This window comes from Grammomys surdaster, unplaced genomic scaffold, assembly GCF_004785775.1.
Source record: "Grammomys surdaster isolate TR1022 unplaced genomic scaffold, NIH_TR_1.0 133, whole genome shotgun sequence".
Classification (NCBI taxonomy): domain Eukaryota; kingdom Metazoa; phylum Chordata; class Mammalia; order Rodentia; family Muridae; genus Grammomys; species Grammomys surdaster.
In genome coordinates this window covers 11,075,951-11,087,881 of record NW_021604591.1, presented here as the reverse complement: position 1 = coordinate 11,087,881, position 11,931 = coordinate 11,075,951, and the positions used below count along the sequence as shown (strand labels likewise).

Here is an 11,931-nt window from a genome sequence, read left to right as displayed (position 1 = left end):
GCAAAATTATATATATATATATATATATATATATATATATATATATATATATATATAATGGGATATTAGTGTCTTAAGCAAAATTACTGTGAAATTAAAGTTTATTATTGAAACAGGAGTGATATGTAATTGACATTTTACAAATGTTATTCCTTTAAGAATATTGTAAGTATTTTGAAGTTATTGTGAGGACTTCAAAGGAAAAAACAAGGTGATTTGGTAGGAAATACTTGGCAGGGAGTTACAAAAGGAGAAACAAACTCCCTATGGAAATGAAGGCATTAGACAGACACCAGGAATTATTAAGAATAAGTTAAGAAAATAAAGAAGCAGGAATATCTCAAAAGTATTTCAAAACTACATGTGAAGCTTTTGAGAAGTGGTACTACGTTCAGGATATTGAGTCAGTTGGGGTGTTCCCATACCATTGTGTCATCTTGTGAAAGACAAGGACAGATAAAGGTGTGGTAGGCAAGAGTGCTGTCCATAATTCTGTAATCACAGGACTTCAACAGCAAAGGCAAGAAGGTAAAGACTGAGTTTAAGGACAGTCTGGAGTTATGCAATGAGCCTCTGTAACAAAGAAAACAGAAAATGAAAGATGTGCTTGTCATTATAGTTAGAGAACAGAATGCTGTTTTTGGATCTGGTCAACCACTGTTTTTCTAGACCTAATTGAAGATGAAGTACCAATATGCAGAATCTGACCACTTCCTACTTTAATCTCATTTGGTCCTACAAAATGAAGTAAGGATCTTAACTCTTAACAAAGTCATAGCGAGGATCACACAACCTAAAAGTATAAAAACTTAAAAGTGGTGCTATGGGAATAACATTCTTAAAGATATATCATGCTTGAAGCATAAGTGTCTCTGCTAGGCTTTGATGTACATCCACAAAGATCGGTTTATTTTCACCCAGGTGCTATGATTTCACTGTCAGTTCAATAGATTCTTGATTTAACTCAGGCAGTTCATAACTAAACCAAAAGTAAATGGCAAGAAAAGAAAACGCAGTGTGTTGCTCACGATAAAAGTTAATATTGACCTTTCAGCAGAAATTTTCTGCCACAGAGATCTCATTACACAAACGAAGGAGCATCTTCAGCATTAGGGGTAAGTAAATGTTAGCAGGGAAAGTATATTGGGATATGATTATTTTCAGATCAAGCAAGTTAACATTTTATCATAGGTACAGGTGATGCTTAGGGAATAATATGTTCCTTCCTTCCTTCCTTCCTTCCTTCCTTCCTTCCTTCCTTCCTTTAATTTCCTTTTTCTTTCTTTTTTATTTTCTTTTCTTCTTGAAGGTTATCATCTTTAGACAAGGAACGAACAGGTCTGGGAATAATGCATGTCTTTGGGGCCAAGCTACAATAACCATAAAAGGGATATAAAGAAGGGGAAATCTTCAGATTTGGTATTGAACTTGATAGTGAGAGAGTGGAGATCCTGGGAAGAGGGACAGAAGGAACCTGAATGTGAGGACAGCCTGGTTGACTGGGTTGCAAGGGAAGAGGACGTTGGTTCAGTCTCCTCATCCTATCAGTGTACGAGGCAATTGCTTCTAAACTTTGAATAGCCCAGAGGCTGCCCCTGGTTGAACCTCTGAATGAATTTATGACAAACTCGTGTAAGTAATGATCATGATGGGACAGGAAGGCACAGGAAGGCACAGAAGGACACAGTAGGGCACAGTAGGGCACAGTAAGGCACAGGAGCTCGCAGGAGGGAGCAGGTGGGCAAAACCTTGGTGATCCTTGAGAGGAAACCTGCAAAGAGTCCCCTGATGCCAAATATGGCCTAGATTCTCTGAAGCAGGAGCCAGGTACTGTCAACTCTTGGTGGTTTCACTCTCACAGCTTCTACTGCTCCCAGTGACATTTGCAGCTATGTCTCTGCCACATCAAAGCATAGGATAAGGGTGGGAGGCACCATTCCTGAATGAAATCTGACCAGCCACAAAGCCGAGCCCCACAGATGTCTGTTCTTTTGGTCTTAGCACATTTTGCCAACTCTTTACCAACTGAAAGTTGAACCAGCTGAGAAGGGTACAAGAGCTGTGTGACCCCAGCCTAGTTTCAGTGAGTACCAGTCTCCCAGTGGAACTGTAGCTTGAATACAGGAGGTTGGTTCATGGTATGACATGTGCTGAGCCTGCAACTTGGTCCGCACAAGCTTCAAGGAGCTGACAACTGACACACAGTGCCCTTATGGGTGAGGGCACCAGCCACCATGGATGTGTAGAGGTCAGAGGTCAAGAAATGATCACATAGGAAGGTCATAAACAGTGAGGTAGATGGAGGTAGCTGGCAGAGTCATCACCAGGGTGGCAGGGAGGCTACTCCACAGGGTCCTAGTGCCGTCATGTATCACAATCTTCACAAATGCATCCAAGGTGCCAGTGAATAGTGTCGGATCCAGAAACCAAGTGGCACAGCGTGTTCCATTTGGGCACAGGTACAGGGGCTCCAGGACCCCACTGTAGTATAGGAGACACTTATTTCGGAATTGTGGAACGGAGGATGATTTGGTGTAGGAGAGGCTGTAGAATCTGGATGGAGGTGTCAATTTTCTGGCTAAGGGTCTCTGAGACGGAAGGCAATTTCACCCCAACCCCAGGTCCTGAGGCCTCTATTTGCTGAAGGTGGTTAATGGCTCCAGGATCCTGATCATTCGTCTTGGAGTTTCAATCCTGGATCGGGGCCTATGCTTGTTCCATATCATGTTAGGGGCCTGATGGGCACAGCCAGTCCAGGGTCCACATGCTCCCACATTGCACAGTGGCCACCCCTACATGTATTTCTTTATATTTCCATTGTGAGACTTAACTTAGGGTTAGCTAAAGTACAGAAACTCATGTCATCCGGATATTTTTCAGATCTTCCTTTCAAAATGCAATTATCTACATATCCTTGGTAAGCATTTTACTCTTGACTTGGTACAAATCATCTAAGAAGTTTGTATCTTTAACATCATTCACACATCAGTAAGAATGATTATTTAATTTCTGATTTAAAACACCAATAAAAGGCAAAGAATTTTCAAGAATATGAGAACCTGTAGTAACAGTAAAATAAATTAACTGTTGTTTGTTCTTCATCATATAAAAAGTATAAACAGGATAAAACATGAAAATAATTCTTTTTGAAATTTTTTTTCATTTTGTTATTGTGTGTGTGTGTGTTTGCACAGTGGTGCAGATGTGGAGGCCAGAGGGAAACTGGAAGAAGTTTGTTCTTGCTTTCTACCATATAGACCATAGGGATTGACTCAGTTCTTCAGTATTATAGCAAGAAACTTTACTTCCTGTACCATATTGCTGGTAATTAAATATTAAGCAATTATAACAGAATGTAAAACATATGTGGACTACCTATATATTGTGAATTTTTGAGCAAAATAGGTGGGAGATAAGTAACATGGAGGCATATACATTATCTTTTCCTCTTCTGAATTTTATGTCTAGATTATATGAAAGTAAAAACATTATAAAATAGAGAGAACAATCAGTCACTTAATAATGTACTAGGTATTAATGGGAAAGCAAACTTGGAAACAAAGTCTTGGATAAAAGCAAGAAATAAATAGCAAATAGAAAATTACTTCATATTGTATATGGTGTGAATAAAACAAAAGGGAAGGAGAAGAAGAGCAAGAGAGTAGGGCAGAGGATGCTCATTAAGTAACACTAAAATTTTAAACTATTTCCCAGATTCACTGTAAATACTTTATGTTCCACACTATATTTATCCTGGAATATCTTGCATGACATATTTCATAGAAAAGTAATATGTTTATGTTTCTATGCACTTATGAGTTTGAAATATTAATCGTTTAAACACTGAATAAGTATGATAAAAACCACTAATCTCAGAGGAGCTTTCTCCTTATCTCTTGGAACAAACATAAGCACAGTTCTTTTTGGACAGCTACACACTATGTTCTATTTTATTTATGTTGCAATTTTCTCATTAGTCAAACTATACTAATTGGCTAGTTGGGATGCTGCCTATTTCTAATAATGCTTTCAAGTGAGAAAGAGATATTCTTAAAAAGAAAAAAAAGAGAAAAAGACAAAGATTTGTATTGACATTTTTTAGAACCTTTTTTCCTTCATCATTTTCCTGCCAAACAGAATTCCAGCATTGCTGTTATATTTGAGGCTAAGTCTAAAATTCAAATGCATAGAAGCTTTTATATTTAGGATGTTGTTCTTGCCACAGAAGATAGCACAAAAAATGAGGGAACAAAACCCAAACAGCTTCTTATTTTACTTTTCAAAAAGACCTATCAGCTGCCCATGGCCCTGACAGATCAAGGCAAGCAAGCATCTTGATTTAATATTACATAAAACATCTTTATACAGCAGACTCTGTGTCGAGAAAATTAAAGAGTGAACAGAGTTTGGAAATGTTCCTATAAGTGTGCCTCCCATCAAATATTACTAAATACCTTTAAAATTCCAGTACTATCTTAGATTCTGGAATAAAATGTCCAGAAAAAAAATAATTTCCCATAACATCTGCTGTTTTGAAGCCAAAAGTGCCAATGCTATGGAAAAGAGTCTTAACACTGTCATAATGTTCTGATAGATGGGGATGGATGGAATAAAGATAATTTCTCTTTTCCTATCAAGAGACACAACTTCTCAGATGAAAAGTCAAATTAAGCCTATTTCATTGTACCCATTCCTTTTTTTTTATGTTCAAATCCAATTCTCATCCAGATAACTGTGGGAGACCAAGCTCAGAATCCTACATTTCTTCTCTACCACCAGGCATTGGTAACTCCTCTCACCTCATGGTACACTCAGCTTCCCTTTCACAGTGGATCTTTTCAGCCACCCACTACTGAAAGCATCTCCATTTCTCTTTAGCAGCCCCTAATACCTAGAAGCATATTTCTATCTGTCACCTCTAGTTGCAGTACCTAGGAGGGAGTCAGAAATACTATTTAGTAGGCAATGCCCATCCACTAAACATTTTAAAGATCTATAGAGGGGAATGAAAAGGATAGAAGAAGACAACACCCTGTAAAAAAGAAGACTAGATATCAACACTGAGAGTTTCAATCATCCCTGGCTTAGATAACTAGCACCCAGTGTAGCACAAGATCATTAATACTACAACTGAAGCCATCAACTGTATGACACTAGACCCTGAGATATTCAATGTAGCTAAGGCACAAGACAAAGATTTCAAAACAGTTGTTATAATTATGTTTAAAGCCATTAAGAGGATATAAACAAACCCCTTAATAAAATCTGTTAGAACAAAAACAGTGGATTGCACTGGAGAAGACAATCTAGGCATAAAAGTAGAATTACAAACACTAAAGAGAGTTCAAACTGATATAAAACTAGAAATAAAAATCTTAAAAACTCAGAAATAAAAACAAAACAAACAAACAAACAAAAACTGATGACAATTAAAGAAAAACCTTATCAACAGAATAGAAGAGATGAAGTAATTAAGGAATCTCAATCATTGAAGACAGGGTACAAGTAAAGGATAACTTAGTTAAAGAAATATATATATATATATATATATATCTTTCAAAATTCTAAGAGCCCACATTTAATAGACCAGACTACTATACCTAGAAAAATTTTAAATCACAATACCAGAAAAAAAGCATATAATGAAAATTCTTAAAGCAGTATATATCTAAAAATCTACCTCTACATAGGGCAATAGAAAATAAACTCAACCTAAAGAAGTAGGTTACTTATACGTAAGAAAGATCAGAAATAAATAATCCCAGGTTAACAGAGTGAAAGAAGGGAGAATAAAGCCACACCACCAAAACTAAATAACAAGAAAAAAATCACCTGTCATTGATAATTCTCAACTTCAATAGTCTCAACTATCCCCCATCTCCCACAAAATTTTAAACTAACAGAATGGATATAAGAACATAGTGCATTCAAGAAGCACACCTCACTCAAGAATCGATATCACTCTAAGGGAAGGAAAGAAAATAGGTATTCTAAGAAGTTGGACCTAAGAAGCAAGCTTATATAGCCATTTTAATATCTGATAAATTAAAATTTAAACAAAGGTAATCAGAAGAGACTGGGAAGAACATCATATACTCATTAAACAAAACATCTACCAAGAGGATATTGAAAATTTTAACATTTATTCACCAAACTCCAGGGAACCCAGGCTCATAAAAGAAATACTACTAAAACTTAAATCACATATTAACCCTGGATGGCTTCAATATTCCATTTTAACTTAAAATCAAGTCATCCAGACAAAATCTAGACAGATGCACTTTAGTTAAATGATGTCATAAATCAAATAGTCTTAACGGATATTTACAAAATGTTTTATCTAAATGCAAAAGAATATGCCTTCTCATCAGCTCATAGAGCGTACTCAAAAAATAATCAAATGTTCAAACAAAAAGCAAATCTCAACAGACACAAGAAAATTGAAAGAACTCTGTTCATCCTATTTGCCAACTACATATTAATGATGGATATCATTTAAAATAAAAACATCAGAAAGTCTGTAAACTCAAGGAGACTGAAGCAACTCACCCTTGATTGAAAGCTACGTCAAGAAAGAAATTAAGAGAAAATTAAAATAAAACCACAACACATACAAACCTATGGGAAATAGTAAACGTAATTGTGAGGCTAGTTCATAGCAGTAAGTGCCTACATGAAAAAGTAAAGCAAAACAAAAAATACCCAGAAAAAAATGAAAGAAAAAAACATATTAATAACATAACAGCATACCCGAAAGTGCTAGAGTACTGGTTATTAACCTTGCTAATGCTATTAAACTTTAACACAGTTCCTCATATCATGTTGATTACAAACCGCAAAATTATTACATTGCTACTTCATAATTGTAGTTTTACTATTATTATGACTCATAATGTAAATATCTGATATGCATGACATCTATATGCAATGTCTGTGGCCCTGTGACAAGTCATTCACCTCCAGAGGGCTCAAGACCAACACAAGTTGAGAACCACTGTTCTATAATTAAAGGAAGAAAGACCACCCCAAAGAAATACATGGCAAAAACAATCAAATTCAGGACTGAAATCCATAAAAAGGAACAGACAAACAAACAAAAGAAAATACAATCAATGAAATGGAGAGTTGGTTCTTTAAGAAAATTATTAAGACTGGTTAAAACCTTGAGGCATACTAATGAAAAGATGGAGACAATTGGTGAAAAATAACAAACTTAGAGACAAACAGGGGACTTCACAATAGATATCAAGGAAACCCAGGGAATCATAAAGACATACTTTAAATGTCTGTGCTCCACAAAATTAGGAAACCTAAAATAAATAAAAATATTCTTGATAGATGCTATGTACCAAAATCAAGACCAGATAAGCAAACAGGCCTGTAACTCCTACTGAAATAAATGCAGTGATAGTTAAAGGTCCCAAAGAAACAAACACAATGAACAAACAAACAAACAAACAAATAAACAATAAAAAAGCAAACAAACAAAAAACAAAAGCAGAATCAGACAGATTAAATCCAGGATTCAAACAGGCTTTCTAAGGAAAATACACAGCAAACTTATTCGACTTATTCCACAAAATAGAAACAGACAGATCATTACCTAATTCTTTTGAAAGATCACAGCTACATAATACCTAAATTGTTAAAGACCTAACCGTGGAAGAAAATTACAAACCAATTTTCCTTTTGAATATAGAGGCAATAAATATCAATAAAGTATTTGAAAACTAATTACAAGAATACACCATAAAGGTCATCAACACTAATCAGGTGGGTTTCCTCAAGAGATGCAGGCATGTTTCAACAGATTGAATGATGAAATCTACATATTGGCTCATTAGTTGCAGAAAAGGCTTTTGAAAAAATCCTCCACCCTCTCCTGATAAAATTCTTGGAGTTATTGGGCATGCAAGGAACATACCTTAACACAGTTAAGATAACTTTCAAGAATCTGATAGCCAGCATCATCTGAAATGAGAGGCTCCCAGGATACAATGGAGGTGACCCTAGATGAAATGTCCGACAATGGGGACATGGAACCTGAAGAGACCACATCTAGTAGTTAGGGCCCCCAATGGAGGGATGGCGATGTCAACCCATCTTCAATTTTTTTTTTACCCAAAATTGAGCCTATCTAAAAGAAATGCAAAAGTGGAGTAAAGACTGAAGGACAAAAATGGTGCAGAAACTGAAGAAATGGCCGAACAGTAACCGGCTCAATGTGGGACATAGTCCATGCACAATCACTAACCCTTGATACAATTACTGATACTATATTTTGCTTATAGACAAAAGCCTATCATGGCTGTCCTCTGAGAGGCTCTATCAGCAGCTGACTGAGACAGGTGCATATACTTATAAACAAATATTGGACTGAAGTTGAGTATTCCAATGGAAGAGATAGGGGATGGAGCTGGAGGGTCTGGCAACCTTATAGGAAGACCAACAGTGTCTACTAACCTGGATCCCTGGGAGATTCCAGAGACTAAGCCACTAACCAATGAGCATACATTGGCTGATCTGTGGCTCTTGCTGGCACACATATAGCCAAGGACTGCCTTGTGTGGGTTCAGTGGGAGAAGAGGTGGCTAATCCTGTGGAGACTTGATTCTCCAGAAAAGGGAGATGCCCAGGAGTGGGGAGCAATACCCTCTCAGAGTCGTAGATGAAGGGGATGAAGTGAAGAGCTCTGGGAGGGGGTAGCTAGAGGGTAAGCAAAAAATAAAGCATGTAATGTTAAAAAAAAAGCATCTTCAAAAAATGGTACTGTTCAAGTGGCATGACTACATGTAGAAGAATGCAAATAGGCTTACACTAATTAACTGTCACAAAATTCAACTGTACATGTAACAAATGAGGCTATATATACTAAATTTGATAGAAGACGGAAAATAGAGTTGCGCTCATTGTCATAGGAAAAGACTTAACTGACCAGAGCACCAATAGCATAGATAACAAAAATATCAATTAATTATTGGAACCTAAAGAAACTGAAAAGCTTCTGTAATACAAAGGGCAACATCATTTCGAAAAACCTGTAAGATAAAGGGTGAAAGTATGTTTATTAACTATATGTCCATTAGGGGGCTAGTATCCAAAAATATGTAAAGAATACAAGAAGATAAATATCATGAGAACAAACAATTCGACAGAGATCTAGACAGATGATTCTTTAAAAGAAAGAAAGAAAGAAAGAAAGAAAGAAAGAAAGAAAGAAAGAAAGGAAGGAAGGAAGGAAGGAAGGAAGGAAGGAAGGAAGGAAGAAAGAAAGAAAGAAAGAAAGAAAGAAAGAAAGAAAGAAAGAAAGAAAGAAAGGAAACATAATTGTCTGGGAGAAAATAAATGTCCAACACTCTTAGCCATCATGGAAATACAAAACAAAATTACTTTGTGATGTCATCTTATACAAGTCAGAATGTCCATGATCAATAAAAACATGGTAGGTCATGCTAGTAATAATTTGAGTTAAGGGGGACACTCATCTATTATTGCCCAAAGCACATTATGAAAGCATAGTAACTTAGCAATATAGGTTGTACAGTTATTATGTTAATCAGTATAGTACTTACTCAGTAATAGATCTACCTTAAATGCTATCTACACAAATCTTGATCATGTTCTCAAAGACCCCTTAACCTTCTATAGGGAAACTTGCACATACATGTTTACTGCCACATCAGCCAGATATTGGAAACAGTTCCAATTAGACATCTTGTACTATCAAACAAGACATTCAGTACAAGTAATGGGTTAACAGGTAATTGAGTTGTTAACCAAAGGAGTTCTAGGACAACTACTAAATACCTCAGGGTCTTGATAAAGCTAATGGTTGCTATCCAAAAAATTATGTTAAGGCCATATTGCTAAAGACAACACCACTATAACTTATTAAAAATGGAGAAGCTGAGCTGGTGTCTATCTAAAGAATTCATTTCCATTTCACTCAGACTAATATTCATGGCACTAGATGGTACTCTATATGCTAATAAAATGGAAGGTCAACACTAAGCCAGTTATAACCACTATGAACTATAATGGTGACCTGTCCAAAAGATATGTTAGTTTAATAATGGTACAAAGCTTGGGTAATAGCCAACTTTTTATGTTGAACGCTCACTCCATGAGATAGAAGTCATGACACTGGTTGACTGATCAAGAATCTGAGACTAGATATGTAATGGCCATAGATGAAAACCAAATACCACGGTTCTATAGAGATAATATTCTCCCTAATGACTTTCTTCTAACATTTGCTCAGTCCTGATATTAGAAGATTCCTCCTGCAAGAGTGAGTAAGATACCTTAGAGTACTCAGTCCTAAATAAAATGTCTCTATCAAATCCCTCCTCCCAGGGCTCAAGGAACATCATGGAAAAGGAGGCAGAAAAACTATAAGGGCCAGTCAGGTTGGAAAGCATCAAGGAAACAAGTTTTTCTAGACCCAACGGGACTAGAGTACATATTAACTCTGCTGCAACATGAACATAGCTCACAGATGTCTAAGCCAGAGGAAGCCCAATGATGAAAGGGAAATAGACCCAAAGCCCCATCTCTAATCCAGAAGCTATTTCAAATGATAACTGTTTACTTTTAAGTAAAATTAAAAAAAAACTAATAAAATAGATTCTATTTGTATCACATAAATGAATTGTAACTTTAATTTTCAAATTCTATTTTTAATGATGGTTCTTAAACACTTTAACCATCCTTGTATCCCACCAGAGTTAGTAGAAAAGAAAGTATACAGGGGAAGTGGACATGTTTAGAAATGATTCTTTTGAGAAACTCCCATTTGTGTTGTCTGGAAATCAGTTCAGTTCATAGGTTAGCAGGCAGCAGCAGCTCGATCCACTTACAAACACCCCATGGATAGACCAGGAGTCCAGTTCAGTAGAGTCAGGTTAGCAACAGCAGTGACACAACCCAGCAGAAACAGCAAGATCTCAGCCTTGGCACGACTCAGCAGGAGGGACCAACAGGAACACTAAGAGAAGCTCTCAGCTGTACCTCTCTCAGGGAATAAAATTTCAGCAAAGATGTGAGACCCAAGCTCTGTCTTTGTTATTCCATGAAGTCCTATTTATACCTTCCAAACATCAGGTGTCCTCCATGTGCCTTGCCTTGTCTCAGTACATGTCTTGCCTCAATTTGTGCATGTAATCAGCTAGAGTCCTTGGAAGCAGCAAGAAACTGCAGCACATCACCAGAGATTTTTTGGTGTATTTCTGTCTATGGAGTCCTGAGAAATGCAGGTCAACCATGCAATGTAAGACAGAGCAATACATTCCTGTTGTTAGCAAAGAATCCATCATCATGTGTTCTGTCACATGCTTGTTTTAGCAGAACAACCTCTCTCCTGTGTCTGCTTCAGCAAAACATTCCTTTATGAGACTGCCTTAGCCTTTCAGCTGTGTTCACGTTAACTAAACTTTCCTTCATGGTTTTACCCCATCAAAACACAATCCAACTGATTTTCCAAAGAACCCTTAAGTTTTCAACTTCAACTTTCACTGAGTAATTCTAGTGTAATTATATAAATGTCATTATATCCTTTAATAGACAACAATTAATGTGGCCCTTTTGGACAAAATCTGTTCCTCATATAATTTTTTAGCTTAGTTACACCAACTTTTGAAAATTTGAACATTATTAGATACATGTAAACTCAAAAGAGAGCCAGGGTATGCCGGGGTTATTGAAGAAAGAAAGAGTGGAAGTGATGTAATAATATTATGATTTAAAAAATAAAAGTCATTATAAAATTCTTTAAAATCTAAAGAACAAAAGAAAAAATGATGTTCAGGAGTTGGAGAGATGGCTCATTTGTTCAGAGCATTGCTTATTCTAAAAGAGACACTGGACTTAATTCCTAATACCCACATGATGGCTCACATATATCTGTAACATAAATTTCAAGGGCTCTGCTGC

The 11,931-nt window shown here is 36.4% G+C and overlaps 1 pseudogene; it reads right to left on the bottom strand.

The window, feature by feature from the left end:
- Positions 1-1,643: 1,643 nt before the first annotated feature.
- LOC114616993 lies at positions 1,644-8,038 on the bottom strand (annotated as a pseudogene).
- Positions 8,039-11,931: the final 3,893 nt, after the last annotated feature.